The sequence below is a fragment of the Amblyraja radiata genome, chromosome 2 (genome assembly GCF_010909765.2).
Source record: "Amblyraja radiata isolate CabotCenter1 chromosome 2, sAmbRad1.1.pri, whole genome shotgun sequence".
NCBI classification, from domain to species: domain Eukaryota; kingdom Metazoa; phylum Chordata; class Chondrichthyes; order Rajiformes; family Rajidae; genus Amblyraja; species Amblyraja radiata.
The window spans coordinates 96,457,855-96,474,805 of record NC_045957.1 but is presented as its reverse complement, the minus strand read 5'-3'; positions in this window follow the sequence as shown (position 1 = coordinate 96,474,805).

Below are 16,951 nucleotides of genomic sequence, written 5' to 3'. Positions count from 1 at the left end.
AATGGAGCCCAAATTTTATGGAAAAGATCTTGTTTGTCCATTAAGACAAGTCTAATTCTTTCTAAGTATAGGGTCTCCGACATTTCCGTAATCCACATTTTAATTGTGGGGGTTGTAGGGCCTTTCCAAAATTTTAATATTAATTTTTTTCCGGTTATTATACTGTAATTGAGGAAGTTTCTTTGGTTTGTTGTGAGTGATAATTAATCTTATTTTGTGATTAAAATTGGCATTAAAATTTATTTTTCAAATAATTTACCTGAACAATTCAGAAATTGTTAGTTGAATAATGAACTGCTAAAAATGAAATCACAAGAAAGATTTGTTTTGCTTTGAAGATCAAGGTGACTAAAACAACAGTGAAACACAAACTAACTAGTTATATTCCATTGCTCTCATAATGTGGATCTTACTTCCATAGTTTACCATTATAGAGGTTACTTTTACCAAGTAACTGCCAATGGGACATGGAATAGAAGGAAAGCTTGGGCGTTGAAAGGAAATCTTCCAACACATAAACACATGTGGCAATGTGTTATTTCCTTAGGAGCACCATTAAATATTGGAGATTGTATATGGTGTGACTCAAATTGTATTTTGCGGCATAAATCTTTCTTTCCCACTATTAGGGGTCTGTGGAAACATCACTTTGCACTAATGTTAATCCATTAGCATGAAAGCTCAAACATGTGAAATTTTAAAATAATAGAAACCTTCAAGATAGTGTGATAAATTAACATGGGTAAAGATCATTGTGGTTTTATGGACACTCAGCAAGATAGATATATAGATAGACAGAAAGAGATAAAGAGATGAGCAGAGTGAGAGAGATGAAGATAAAGTTGGTGTTAATGAGATAGATGGAGAGAGAAATCTAGTACATCATGTGCCAATGCAAAACATGATAGCTCATGGAGAAGTGATAAATTGTAGTCTAGAAAATAGACCCATTTGTGTGTGTTTTGTGCAGAAACAATTACAAATTATTTCCAGATCATTTAGTGCCAACCAGGAAATTGGTTGAGACACTTGTGTGCTCAGTTCTCCTGAGAATGGCTGATATTTGCTCAGCATCAGTCATGTAACTAATGACATCATTATGTGTGCAGCAGGCATTTCCACAATTACTGAACTAAATTGTTGCACATAGGTGCAATTTATGATCTTTGTTTATTTGACATGAATGTCAAAATAAGCATAAAGCAAGCTTCATGGCACACTGGCAAACATGCCTGAATTTACAATATTACTGCAATGATTATCCCTCAGCTTAGAAACATAGAAAATAGTTGCACGAGTAGGCCATTTGGCCCTTCGACGGCTGACCATCCAAAATCAGTACCCCGTTCCTGCTTTTTCCCCATTTCCTTTGATTCCGTTAGCCCTAAGAACTAAATCTAACTTGAAAATATCCAGTGAATTGGCCTCCACTGCCTTCTGTGGCAGAGAATTCCACAGATTTACAAGTCTTTGGGTGAAAAAGGTTTTCCTCGTCTCAGTCCTAAATGGCCTACCCCTTATTCTTAAACTGTGACCCCTGGTTCTGGACTCCATTAACATGGGGGACATTTTTCCTACATCTAGCCTGTCTAATCCCTAAGAATTTTATGTTTCTATAAGATTCCCTCTCATCCTAAATTCCAGTGAATACAGCCCATTCATTCCTCATATGTCAGTCCCGTTATCCTGGGAATTAACCTGGTGAACCTACGCTGCACTCCCTCGATAGCAAGAATGTCCTTCCTCAAATTAGGAGACTAAAACTGCACACAATAGTCCAGGTGTAGTCTCACCAGGGCCCTGTACAACTGCAGTAGGACCTCCTGGCTTCTAAACTCAAATCCTCTCACAATGAAGGCCAACATGCCAATAGCTTTCTTCACTGCCTGCTGTACCTGCATGCTTACTTTCAGTGACTGATGTACAAGGACACCCAGGTCTCGTTGAACCTACCCTTTTCCTAATCTGGCACCATTTAGATAATAATCTGCCTTCCTGTTCTTGCCACCAAAGTGGATAACCTCACATTTATCCACATTATACTGCTTCTGCCATGCACCTGCCCACTCACCCAACCTATCCAAGTCACCCTGCAGCTTCATAGCATCCTCCTTGCAGCTCACTCTGCCACCCAGTTTTGTGTCCTCCGCAAACTTGGAGATGTTACATTTAATTCCCTCGTCTAAATCGTCAATATATATGTAAATAACTGGGGTCCTAGCCAGGCACGGAAATCACTGTCAAAACGTGGGGGGGACACAATTTCTTGGCGACCACGCACACGCATGCACACACACGCGAGGCTTTGGCCGTGAGCTCTGTGGACGGTAACATCGGGAGCTGACCTGGTTGGTGATCGACTCCGAACTCCAGCACAGCAGCTTCGTCCGCCCCGAATCGTGGGGCTTCAATTGGCCCTTTCGCGGCGCCTTTAATCACCCTGCGGGTACTTCAACATCGGGAGCAGGGCGGTGGAAGATCCCGCGGCCGATTTTAAGCTCGCCAAGCCGGGCTATGAAAAGCCCTGCAAGCAGGCTGATTCAAGCTCCGCTCTGATCTTTGCTCCACCAGGACGTCACCCTCCTCCAATCACCGCGCTCTATCCTCAGTCCCACCCCCCTACTTCCGCCTCTGACCGACACCTCCATCCTCCAATCATCGCGATGAATCATCATGGTCCCCCCCCCCCCCCCTCCGCCTGCTGACCGATGTCTCTCTCGTCCAATCGGCACCCTCGATCATCAGTCCCACCCCCACTGTCTCGAGGAAAGCAGAGATTTTTAATAGATTCATTTTTCAGTTTTAAAATCTGGATTACAAAACATGGGGGGGGGGGGGGGAAATCATCCCCACCTCTCAAAACAGAGGGGGGGGGGGGGGGGGGGGGAAGTGTCCCCTCTGTTCCCCCCGGGATTTCCTTCCATGGTCCTAGCACTGGGCCTTGCGGAATCCGTCTAGTCACTGCTTCCAGCAAACTTGGCATTGGAGTCATCTGCACATTGTTGCTCTACCACTTCCCCAACCATTCTCTTGCATTGTTTTAAATCTACTTGTGACTTCCATATTGTGAGTTCTATTTGTGCTAACTTGCTTCCCAGCGTTTAGCATGACAATGATGCAACAGCATAAACCTGCATTCCACTCCTGATGGGAGCTGCACAGATCCTGCTTTAGCATGTGATTCATTTACTAACCGCACCATTGGACATTTTTTTTGTAAATTTCACAACATTTTTGTGAGAGCAAAATAGGCATCAGTGATATACACAGAATATATCCAGTAAACCTAAAGGCAGAAAACTTCAATTTCAAGGCAGAAAAAGGGATTTTAGATGGAACCTTTGGGCTTTGATCAATATAGGCAAAGTAAATGCTAGTGCTAATGTTCAACATTCAAGATCTGGTAGAAAAGTACTAAACAAGTGAAAGAGTCTAAGGAAAATATGAGGTAGTAATATTAATAAGAAATAAGAATACGGGCTCAAAGTCAGTAAGACGGGACTTGATACATCTATTTTGTCACTTTAAAATATACTGGCACATACTCAAATGGAAACATCATATGCTGTAGCCAAAGTGGATGCACTGCAGTCTAAATGTGAAACAGAATCTTCCTTTGTGAGCAGCTTAGCCAAGGGACAACCGAAATAAAGCTTAGGCTGTGGAAAGTCCAGGCAAAGGGTTGTCAGGTTGCAAGTGCGTCGACACTATGATTTATGTATTTTTGTAAAAAGAGGTAAAGACTAATTTCTGCATAAATAAAGCATTAAAGTTATGTGGCATGTCAGCACAATGGGAATATATTTTACCTTTATTTTCCAGTAAGTAGTACTTGATATTGTTCCATACTCCATATTTTTGTAATTGAAAGAGTTTTTCAGCTCACATTTTAAGTAGTTGTGAAAGTAGGATAGAGAGCAAGAACTTCAGTTGTGGAAGTTACAGAACAATGTTGCTGGGTTCTCTGGTGATTGTTGGTATTGTCTGCCTCAGTGCTGCATTCCTTATTGATGTATTGGAACTTCACACAGTTGCCAGCATTTATCCCAGCTAGTGCAATCTTTGCAGACAATTCTTAAAATGTGATATCACAAAATAAGCCTCACTCTTCTAACAATAGGGGAAGGATGCCACTGAATAAATGGATACTGTAATGACATGACAGAGATGGTAGAGTGTGCTCAAGGGGTCAAAGGGAACTGCATGTGCCTATGAAGGATACTGCCTACAAGAGGCATCATCTTTGTAAAAAGGCCCACAGTGCCCCTCCAAGGCATCGAGTATAAGAGCAGGAGCACTATGTTACAATTCTGTGAAAAGTTGGTTTGGTCATACTTGGACTGTTGTGCGCAGTTCTGGTCACCACACTTTTGGAAGGATGTGATTGCACTGGAGAAGGTGCAGAGGAGATTCACCAGGATATTTGGGATGGAGCATTCCCAGTATGAGGAGAGATAATCTAGGTTGAGTTTGTTATCCCTGGTATGGAGAAGGCTGGGGGAGTAACAATCTTCTTTCGTGTCCATCTTCCATGTTTCAAATGTTGACATCGCTGTCATCATCCGTCCTGTCACTTCAAGCAGGGTGCAAGGCCGCCAAATTTAAATGCAGTTTCATACCATTTCATGCAGGATGCAAGGCCACCATTTTCAAATGCAGTTTCATACCATTTCAAGCAGGGTGAAACCACCATAAAACCACACAAAATATCACATAAACACCACACACATTTGAATAGACATTCAGTGTGTTCAGTTGATTCACAGCTCAGACAGTCTTGACCTCTCCCTCACCCATCTTGCAGAGACTGAGCCACATCCACACTTCCGGGTTTTATAATCCCTCCCCCTCCCACCGGAAGGGGCGTGGCCTTCATGGCATGATTGACAGGAGAGAGATTCTCAACATTTTTTAAACACTAATAACACTTTTATTTTTCACTGATGGGAAGAATCTTCTGCACCTGATGAGCAGAAGGGGACTAAGATGGCCAAAATTCACAGCCGTAAGTGGTAGTGTTTTATCTAAAATCAATATACAGTGCAAACAGGAAGTTGTCAAGTTTAGACTTTTAATCATTTGCCATTTCGAACCAACCACCACCAATCACCATTTACAGTGCTTCATTTCAACCAACCACCATTTGCAGTGCTTCAAACCAACCACCATTTGCAGTGCTTTATTTCAAACCAACCACCATCTACAACCATTTTCAGTGCTTTATTTCAAACCAACCACCACCAACAACCAATTGCAGTGCTTTATTTCAAACCAACCACCAACAACCAATTGCAGTGCTTTATTTCAAACCAACCACCGCCAACAACAATTTGCAGTGCTTTATTTCAAACCAACCACCGCCAACAACCATTTGCAGTGCTTTATTTCAAACCAACCACCGCCAACAACCATTTGCAGTGCTTTATTTCAAACCAACCACCGCCAACAATTTCGAGAAAGACACGAAAAAGAAAAAAGAAAAACCCCAGAACTAACGAAGAGGTGAAAGAAGCAAAGATATATCCCACTACCCTTCCATATGCCCACTCACCCGACACTAGCGTCGGGTTTGAGTTTGTGTTCAACCATTATGAAATCTCATGAAATTCAATAAAAGGAGACCATATTTTGGAAAATTGATCTGGTGCTGTGCTTTATTTCAAACCAACCACCACCAACAACCATTTGCTGTGCTTTATTTCAAACCAACCACATTTTCATTTTCAAACCACATTAAGGGTACTCAAGGTCAGTAAAACCACACTCACAGTTTAGTAGACATGTGTTCAGTGTTATTCACAGCTGAGACTGAGAGACGTGACCCTCTCGCTCCCCCCCCATCTTGCAGAGACTAACTGAGGCACTCAACACTTTCGGGTTTTATAGTCCCTCCGGAAGGGGCTTGGCCTTCAGGAGAGAGAATCTCAACATTTTTTAAACACTAATTACTTTTTTTTTTAATTTAAAAAAAAATTATTATTATATTTAAAAAAAGATAGAGCTATAGAGAAAAAAGAAATAAAGGAAGAGAAAAAGGAAACTATAAGCTAATAGAGAAGGGAGGGAGAAAAAAAAGAAATAAAAAAGATTACCATTAACACAATTTTGGAGACAGGTCCGTAGATTGTAGAGTGTAATTATTCATCCAATCCTGGATTCAAGTTTCAGTCCAGTTTCCGTGTTGAACCAATTTACCCTTTCAGAAAATCAAAAAACGGAGACAATATTCTAGCAAATAGTTCTAATTTGTCAATTAAGACAAGTCTAATTTTTTCCAAATGTAAGGTCTCAGACATTTCCGTAATCCACATTTTAATTGTGGGGGTTGTTGGATTTTTCCAAAATTTTAATATAAATTTTTTCTATAATCAAGGAAATTATTTTTCATCAATGGGAAAAATCCTCTTGTCCTGCACAGCGGAGGGGACTCTGAGTAAGATGGTCAAAAATCACTGCCATGTGGCAGCATTTTTCTAAAATCAATATACAGAACAACAGGAAGTGGTCAAGATCAGAATTTTAGTAATATAGATTTAGATAGGTACGGGAATCATTAAGGCTACTGACTAAATGTGAGTAAATGGAACTTGTCAAAAGAGTCAACAGTCAAGAGAATAATAGACTGACATCTATACAAAACTAAAACTCTGATCTTATGCTCGTCCGGTTTGCACGGTTTTTCCGCGCGCAAAAACGGTACACGCTACGATATTTCATCAGCTCATTCACCGTTCTCCTGCTCCGCGAGTCCAACAAGTTTTGTGCTGATCGGTAGTAATATTGTAAAACTTAGCGAGGTTTAAAAAACGCAAAAAACGCACATGCGCAGATCGATCTCCTCTCCTGCCAGTCAACGCTGCGCGGATTGGCCTCTTCTCCTGTCATTCCGTGGGATGTTCCGTCCCTTCCTGCACCATTGTGTCTTTACTGGAGCAGAGGGACACTGCCCGTGGCCGGCGGAAGTCGCCAACCAGACACAATTTTTGGAGGGACCGGAAGCAGCCCAGCCCGGAGTCGGAGATGTCACCAAACGGAAAGCGGAGAGTCTGATCCTGGCGGAGGAGAGCATCCAGTGCCCGTTGTGAGTCCCAAACGAACCGCCATCACAACGCCCCGCAACTCAAGCCCCTTCCCATCTGGTCACCCTCTATGGCTCCTGCCCCCCTCCCCCATGATACCCCACTCTCCCCCATGGCTCTTCCCCTGTCTTTTCTCCGAGCTCTCTCCCCACCCCCACACCCCCCCCCCTGCCCACACGCTGGCGCGGCCATAGCTGCTGGTGCTTCCTGGCCGAGCCGACGATCCGCACCGACGGCTGATGCTCCTCCGGGGCATGCAAGAAGCGAGAGGAGTGGCAACCTCGAGATCCTCGGAGGGAGAGACAATAGCCAATAGACAATAGGTGCAGGAGTAGGCCATTCGGCCCCTCGAGCCAACACCGCCATTCAATGTGATCATGGCTGATCATCCCCAATCAGCACACCGTGCCTGCCTTCTCCCCATATCCCCTGACTCCGCTATCTTTAAGAACTCTATCTAGCTCTCTCTTGAAAGCATCCAGAGAATGGGTCCTCCGCCGCCCTCTGAGGCAGAGAATTCTACAGACTCATAACTCTCTGTGAGAAAAAGTGTTTCCTCGTCTCCGTTCTAAATGGCTTACCCCTTATTCTTAAACTGTGGCCCCTGGTTCTGGACTCCCCCAACATCGGGAACATGTTTCCTGCCTCTAGCGTGTCCAAACCATTAACAGTCTTATATGTTTCAATAAGATACCCTCTCATCCTTCTAAACTCCAGAGTGTACAAGCCCAGCCGCTCCATTCTCTCAGCATATGACAGTCCCGCCATTACGGGAATTAACCTTGTATAGCTACGCTGCATTCCCTCAATAGCAAGAATATCCTTCCTCAAATTAGTGGGGGAGGAGAGGGGATAGAGGGAAAGGATGGGAGTAGGGAGGGGAGAGGAGTTATGGAGGGAGAGAGGGAGTGACTGAGGGTGGGGGAAAGGAGAGGTGTGGGAGGGATTGGATGAAGGTAGGAGGAGAGGGAAAAGAAGAGGGAGGAGGTGAGGAGAGAGAGTGGGGGAGGAGGGGGGATAGAGGGAGAGGAGGGGGGAGTAGAGGAGGGGGTAGTGGGGGAGGTAGGAAGTGGGAAATAGAGGGAGAGGAGGGCAGTGTGGAGATGAGGAGGGATAGTGGCGGGAATAGGGAGAGGTGAGGTGAGGGGAGTGGAGTTACAGAGGGAGGGAGGGAGTGACAGAGTAGGGGAAAGGAGAGGGAGAGAGAAGTGAGGGAGGGATTGGGGATGGGAGGAGTAGATGGGAAAGAAGAGGGAGGGGGAGAGAGTGCTAGGGATGAGGGGAAATGAGCTGCGCCTGTGCAGTTGGGGGCTATGGGTGAGTGGTGGAATATTGTGTTGGTGGACCAGGCCTCTTGTGTGACAGGGACCCAATGGGTCTCACTTAGTCTAGTCTATTATAAACCTACTGACTCCCACTACTCTCTAGACTAAATTTCTTCCCACCCTGCCTCCTGCAAAGAGTCTATCCCCTATTTCCAATTTCTCTGTCTGCTCCCAAGATTGGGTGTTCCATACCAGGACATCTGAGATGTTCTCATTCTTTAGGGAACAGGGGTTCCCCTCTTCTATAATAGATGAGACCCTCACACATGTCTCCTCGTTATTCTGCAGCTCTTCGCTTGCTCCCCCTCCCCCCAGTCGCAACAGGGACAGAGTCCCCCTAGTCTTCACCTTCCACCCCATCAGCCGTCGCATACAGCACATAATCCTCCAACATTTTTGCCACCTCCAACGGGATCCCACCAACACCATATCTTTTTTATTCCCATCTCTTTCTGCTTTCTGAAGAGACTGTTCCCTCTGCAACTCCCTGGTTAACTCATCCAGTCACCAGTGGTGTTCCCCAGGACGCATCTCGAACGGGGGGTGCGCCTCTAACGGGATCCCTCCCACCTCCAACGGGATCCCACCAACACCATATCTTCTTATTCCCATCTCTTTCTGCTTTCTGCAGAGACTGTTCCCTCAGCAACTCCATGGTTAACCCCCCAGTCACCAGTGGTGTTCCCCAGGGCTCAGTCCAAGGACCCCTCCTTTTTATAATTTATTTACTTCCCCTTGGTTTTATTTTCAGGAATTACAACATTCAATTTCACTGCTACACGGATGACACCCAGCTCTACCTGTCGACTAAACCCACTTCCATGCTTCCTCTCTCTTCCCTGTCTGACTGCTTAGTGGAAATTAAAACCTGGTTTGCTCACAACTTCCTCAAACTGAACAGTGACAAAACTGAAATTCTCCTTGTTGGCTCCAAATCCATCCTATCTAAATGTCGCAATTTCTCACTCTCCATTGACAATTCCATAGTCCCTCCTTCCCCTCAGGTCAAAAGTCTGGATGTCATCCTTGATTGCACACTTTCTGTTGAAATACACATCAATAATCTCACTCGGTCTGCTTACTTTCACCTACGCACTATCCACCGTCTTCGTCCATCACTCACACCTACCAGCACTGCTACTCTCATCCACGCCCTCGTCACCTTCCGTATTGATTATTGTAACTCTCTCCTTTCTGGTTCACCCCACAAGTCCATCCATAAACTCCAATTGGTCCAGAACTCAGCTGGCCGCATTATCACCAGAACCCCATCCACCGAACACATCACTCCCATCCTCAAACAACTGCACTGGCTTCCTGTCCAATACCGCATTGATTTTAAGATTCTCCTCCTCACTTTCCAAACCCTCCACAATCTTGCTCCTCCATACCTCTCTGAACTCCTCCAGCCTTACACTCCATCCCGAACTCTCCAATCCTCTTCTTTCTCCTTGCTCTCCACTCCATCTGTCCGCCTGTCCACGATGGGGTTCAGCACCTTCAGCCGTTCTGCCCCTCTCCTCTGGAACACTCTCCCACCATCCATCCGTACCATAGAGTCTTTCCCCACCTTTAAAACCCCCCTCAAAACTCACTTATTCAGACTGGCCTATCCCACGTAACTCCACTTTCTATCAAATTCATGGATATGTTGTTTTTGTTACATTTATTTATATATTTGTAATTTGCTTGTTTTAATTGTAAGGTGTCCTTGAGTGTTCTGAAAGGCACCCATAAATAAAATGCATTATTATTATTATTATTATCCCTTCCCACCCAAACCACTCCCTCTCCAGATATCTTTCCCTGCAACCCCAAGAGATGCAATACCTATCCCTATATGTCAATCCTTGACTCTGTCTAGGTACACAGACAATCCTTTCAGGTGCAGCAGAGGTTCATGCACCTCCTCCAACCTCATCTACTGTATCCGCTGTTCCTATAAATATCGGCGACACCAAGTGCAGACTTGTCGATCATTTCGCTGAACATCTTCGCTCAGCCTGCCTCGGTAGAAGTGACCTCCTGGTTGCCAAACACTTTAACTCCCCTTCCCATTCCCATACTGACCTTTCTATCCTGGGCCTCTCCCATTATCAGATTGAGGCAAAACGTAAATTGGAGGAACAGCATCTCATATTTCGCTTGGGCAGCTTACAATCCAGCAGTATGAATTTTGATTTCTCGGACTTCAAGTAACCTTGCATCTCTTTCTCCGTCCCTCCTCCACCTTAGTTGTCATATTAAGTTTACTGTCGTCCTGTTGAGGTCCTCTGCCTGTTTACTCTTTGTCACCTATCCCACACCCAACAAGGCCTTTTGTATGCCCACATTTCCTTGATTATTGATGCTTTTTGCATATCTTCCATTAATTTCTCCTAAGTACCGTCTATATCTAAGGGTCTCGACCTGAAACGTCGCCTATTCCATTTCTCTAGAGATGCTGCCTGTCCCACTGCGGGGACCTAATTCGCGACTTTAGAAGAGTTTGCCCTCGACTAATACTTGCAGCATGGTCGACACGAGGTCCTAGGAGGACTTTGTAACTCACCTACATGCTCGAGAGTAGTCACCGTGTACTCGAGGCCACAGTTAGGTTGCGCCGTTTTTATCAGTAAGCTGAAAAATGCCCGCGAGTAAAAAAAGGTCGCCACGGAAAAAATCAATATTTTTTAACTCGTAGGTTTAGTCGAGGTAGGTCGTAGTAGATCATAATGCTATCGTAGGTAATCAAAGGCAATCGAAGGTAAAGCTCGTTGAGAAAAAAAGGTAAGTAAACCGACCGGTATTGTTAAATGCCCGCTAAACTTTATTCAAAGTTGTCTGGCTTCTTAAAGTGTCTCCCCCCCCTTCTCCCCCACCCCCTTCTCTCCCCCCCCCCCCTTCTCTCCCCCCCCCCCCCCCTTCTCCCCCCTCCCCTTCTCTCCCCCCCTCCTCCCTCTCCCCAATGATGATGCAGCATTTTTTGACACAATGGTCTTCACATAAATGGTTCTGTTGTAGATCTGTTGGCTAGTATCACATCTTGTATGCTGAATGAGATAAGCTTCTGTGGGCAGCCAAATTTGGGGAAGATGTTCCCCACTCCCTCCCTACTGAGGGATTCAAAGATTTAAGTGAGATCCAAAATCTCATTATAGTATTTAAGTAAAAGACACATTCTGGAATTGGATCAAATATGAAATGGTTGGCTAATTTGATCCCATAGGTTCCCTAACAGTAAAGATCGCCAAGATTCCTTCCTGCAATAAGTGTTGTTAAAGCCAGAGTGGTGTATTCTCTGTTTTATAATGCAAATAATAATGGAGTATAAATAGACCCCAGAGAAAGACACATTCAACAGAAAAGAACATGGACTGCAACATCGTAATATCTGCAAACAGAGCCTGGGATGTTTGATCCTGACTCTGCCTAGGGGTGCAATAAATTATTGCTTCCATGGGCTAATAAATGCTACTGGATGCAGCATCAAAGAGGTTAAGCATTAGAGGAAAGAGTGTAACCACCACATGTTTGGATCTTCTTGTGGTAAACTAGGTTTCCCTCTGCTCCCCCCCCCCCCCCCTCCGATTTATTATAGTTGCAAATTATTTTAAACATGGGCAAGATTCAGCAGCTCATCCTCAACTTTGATGTAGCAGGCCCAATGAATTCAAATACAAGTGACATACAAAGGTGCAGTGCAAATCATTTAGTTTTTCAACTAAATAGATTCCACGTCTGCAGCAAGCAAGTCCTCTTTCACAATGAACTAAACAACTTTCCAACTTTTTAGTATCTGAAGTGCAGTAATAGTAGAACACATTAAAAAACAAAGGTCAATTGTTAGATTCCAAGAAGGAAACGAACCAGAAGTAGCCTTTCATGTATAGTTTAGTTTAGCTTAGTTTAGTTTAGGGATACTGGTTGGAAACAGGCCCTTTGGCCCACCAGATCCACGCCGACCATCGATCACCAGTTCACACTAGTTCTATGTTTTCCCACTTTCTTCTCCATTCCCTACTGCTTAGGGGCAATTTACAGAGGCCAATTTACACCAAAAAAACCCATATATCTTTTGGAATGTGGGAGATAACTGGTGCACCCCAGGAAACCCACACGCGACACAGGGAGAACGTTCAAACTCCACACAGGCAGCACATGAGGTCAGGATCAAATCCGGGTGCTGCGAGGCAGCAGCTCCACTAGCTGGGCTACTGAATCACCCATTCATGTTAACAGTAATCATTGATGTGCTTGCACAGGGGTATGTAGCTCACCTTGTTATTTATTTTCCTTTATTATTTGAGCATAGATCTTTAATCTCAAATATAAATGTTCCATGCTGCTGTTAATTGACTTGATTCGACGGATAAAGTTTTCAGTAATAAGATCAGCGAGAATCCTAGTCATAGAATTGTTGGCACCAATGCACCTTAAAGAAAGAAAAAAAATGAAAGAATGTTAATTTATTCAACAGCTTTCGTGAGCTTTGAATTTGCCAAAGCATTTTTAATGCTGATTTAGTTTATTTTCCCTGCTAAAATTCAAAGAATGTTGAAATGTCTCACTATCATCACCATCGACCTTGGTTAGAATTCCTCACACTATATCTTGTCATGATGATCTGGTGGAGACGTTTGATTCATAACTGTGGAATATATCCATTAGATTAGATTGGACTTGTCGACATCTATGTACTAAAACTCTTATATTGTTTGTGTTTATGTATATATGTGTGTGTGTGTGTGTGTGTGTGTGTGTGTGTGTGTGTGTGTGTGTGTGTGTGTGTGTGTGTGTGTGTGTGATCTGGATACAATCTAGTTAATTCCTATTTTCTTCCAAACGTTAGGCCACAGCCTTCCCATTTTCACACATTCTACTCACATTTTTCCTGTCGCGGCGATAAACACCTTCCCGTTGCATTCCCACTAATATTTCCGAACTTTTTAATCATTTAAAGTTTTAAAAACAGCCCGAAAACGAACCCATTTCAGAAAAAAACCTGAATGACATCACAATGAACTCGCAAGGCAGGATGGGACACTCCGGGAGGGGAGGGGGGGGGCACTCCAGCGCACCCCAAATGACGTCACAATGCACTCGCAAGGCAGGACAGGACACTCCTTCATTTTTTTTATTGATCTCGAAACCTTAATGGTATGTTGAAACAACCACTTTCTAACACAGCTGGAGGTTGTCTTTGGTAGAAAACACATGACTGTCTGCACAATATAACTTCATTATACACAACAACACAAAATGATTTTCAGTAACCAAAGACAAACCATTCAGATAGAATCTATATTACTAAAAGTCTGTTCTTGACCGGTTTTGGCCATCTGTGCTGCGATTTCCGAGAGAACGCCGCCACCTACGGCCGTCATTTTTGGCCACCTTGCTCAGAGCCCCCCTCCGCCACATGTGTGCCGAGGATTTTTCCCGTCGATTAAAAATGACAGAGATATTAATGTTTTTACAAAATTCCCGATTATCTCTGCTGCCCCCGCTGGCGGCAGGGGGGAGGGACTATAAAACCAGGAAGTGGTGTGTCACACAGTCTCTTCAAGATGGAGGAAGGCAGAGGGTCACGTTTCTCTGAGCTGTGAATAACACTGAACACATGTCTACTCAAATGTAAGTGCCCTTAGTGTTTCTAAAATGCTTGCAGAATGTGTCTATTGGTTCTAAAGCTTGCAAAAAGTGTCTCTATTGGTTCTAAAGCTTGCAAAAAATGTCTATTGGTTCTAAAGCTTGCAAAAAAATGTCTATTGGTTCTAAAGCTTGCAAAAAAATGTCTATTGGTTCTAAAGCTTGTAAAAGAATGTCTATTGGTTCTAAAGCTTGCAAAAAAATGTTTATTGGTTCTACAGCTTGCAAAAAGTGTCTCTATTGGTTCTAAAGCTTACAAAAAGTGTCTCTATTGGTTCTAAAGCTTGTAAAAAGTGTCTCTATTGGTTCTAAAGCTTGCAAAAAGTGTGTCTATTGCTTCTAAAGCTTGCAAAAGGTGTCTATTGCTTCTAAAGCTTGCAAACAATGTCTATTGGTTCTAAAGCTTGCAAGAAAATGTCTATTGGTTCTAAAGCTTGGAAAAAATGTCTATTGGTTCTAAAGCTTGCAAAAAGGGTCTCTATTGGTTCTAAAGCTTGCAAAAAACATGTCTATTGGTTCTAAAATGGTTCATTAGCACTCCAGAAGGCTTGAAGTTGAAAGGCACTACTTACTGCAAATGGTGGCTTGGTTGCTTTGGCTTGAAGTTGAAAGGCACTACTTACTACAAATGGTGGCATGAAATTGAAAGGCAGTACTTACTGCAAATGGTGGCTTGGGTGCAATGGCTTGAAGTTGAAAGGCATTACTTACTGCAAATGGTGGCATGAAGTTGAAAGGCACTACTTACTGCAAATGGTGGCTTGGGTGTGGCTTGAAGTTGAAAGACACCACTTACTGCAAATGGTGGCATGCAGTTGAAAGGCACTACTTACTGCAAATGGTGGCTCGGGAGCTTTGACTTGAATTTAAAATACATTACTTACTGCAAATGGGGGTGTGGGTGCATTGGATTGAAGTTGAAAGGCACTATTTACTGCAAATGGTGGCTTGGGAGCATTGGCTTGAAGTTGAAAGGCACTATTACTGCAAATGGTGGCTTGGTTGCTTTGGCTTGAAGTTGAAAGGCACTATTTACTGCAAATGGTGGCTTGGGAGCATTGGCTTGAAGTTGCAAGGCACTATTACTGCAAATGGTGGCTTGGTTGCTTTGGCTTGAAGTTGAAAGGCACTACTTACTGCAAATGGTGGCATGAAGTTGAAAGGCGCTACTTACTGCAAATGGTGGCTTGGGTGCTTTGGCTTGAAGTTGAAAGCACTACTTACTGCAAATGGTGGCTTGGGAGCTTTGGTTTGAAGTTGAAAGGCACTACTTACTGCAAATGGTGGCTTGGTTGCTTTGGCTTGAAGTTGAAAGGCACTACTTACTGCAAATGGTGGCTTGGGTGTGGCTTGGGTGTGGCTTGAAGTTGAAAGACACCACTTACTGCAAATGATGGCTTGGGTGTGGCTTGAAGTTGAAAGACACCACTTACTGGAAATGGTGGCATGAAGTTGAAAGGCACTACTTACTGCAAATGGTGGCTTGGGAGCTTTGACTTGAAGTTGAAAGGCACTACTTACTGCAAATGGAGGCTTATGAGCTTTGGCTTGAAGTTGCACTATTACTGCGAATGGTGGCTTGGTTGCTTTGGCTTGAAGTTGAAAGGCACTACTTACTGCAAATGGTAGCTTAGGTGTGGCTTGGGTGTGGCTTGAAGTTGAAAGACACCACTTACTGCAAATGGTGGCATGAAGTTGAAAGGCACTACTTACTGCAAATGATGGCTTGGGTGTGGCTTGAAGTTGAAAGGCACTACTTACTGCAAATGGTGGGTTGGGTGTGGCTTGGGTGTGGCTTGAAGTTGAAAGGCACTACTTACTGCAGATGGTGGCTTGGGTGTGGCTTGAAGTTGAAAGGCACTACTTACTGCAGATGGTGGCTTGGGTGCAATGGCTTGAAGTTAAAATGCATTACTTACTGCAAATGGGGGCGTGGGTGCATTGGCTTGAAGTTGAAAGGCACTACTTACTGCAAATTGTGGCTTGAAGTTGAAAGGCACTACTTACTGCAAATGGTGACATGAGGTTGACAGGTACTATTTACTGCAAATGGTGGCTTGGGTGCTTTGGCTTGAAGTTGAAAGGCACTACTTACTGCAAATGGTGGCTTGGGTGCATTGGCTTGAAGTTGAAAGGCACTATTTACTGCAAATGGTAGCTTGGGAGCTTTGGCTTGAAGTAGAAAAGGCACTACTTACTGCAAATGGTGGCATGAGGTTGACAGGCAATACTTACTGCAAATGGTGGCTTGGGTGCATTGGCTTGAAGTTGAAAGGCACTATTTACTGCTAATGGTAGCATGAAGTTGAAAGGCAATATTACTGCAAATGGTGGCTTGGTTGCTTTGACTTGAAGTTGAAAGGCACTACTTACTGCAAATGGTGGCTTGGGAGCTTTGGCTTGAAGTTGAAAGGCACTACTTACTGCTAATGGTGGCTTGGGTGTGGTTTGAAGTTGAAAGGCACTACTTACTGCAAATGGTGCTTGGGTGCATTGGCTTGAAGTTGAAAGGCACCACTTACTGCAAATGGTGGCATGAAGTTGAAATGCACTACTTACTGCAAATGGTGGCTTGGGTGCTTTGGTTTGAAGTTTAAAGGCACTACTGTAAATGCACTTACTTCCTGTTTGCGCTGTATATTGATTTTAGATAAAACGCTACCACTTACGGCTGTGATTTTTGGCCATCTTACTCAGTCCCCCTCCCCTGAGCAGGTGCAGAGAATTCATCCCAGCAATGAAAAATAAAAGTGTTATTAGTTTTTTTTTAAATGTTGAGAATCTCTCTCCTGTCAATCACTCCATGAAAGCCACACCTTTTCCGGTGGAGGGGGGAGGTGTTATAAAACCCGGAAATGTGGGTGTGGCTCAGTCTCTGCAAGATGGAGGAGGGAGAGGTCACGACTCGCTGTCTTT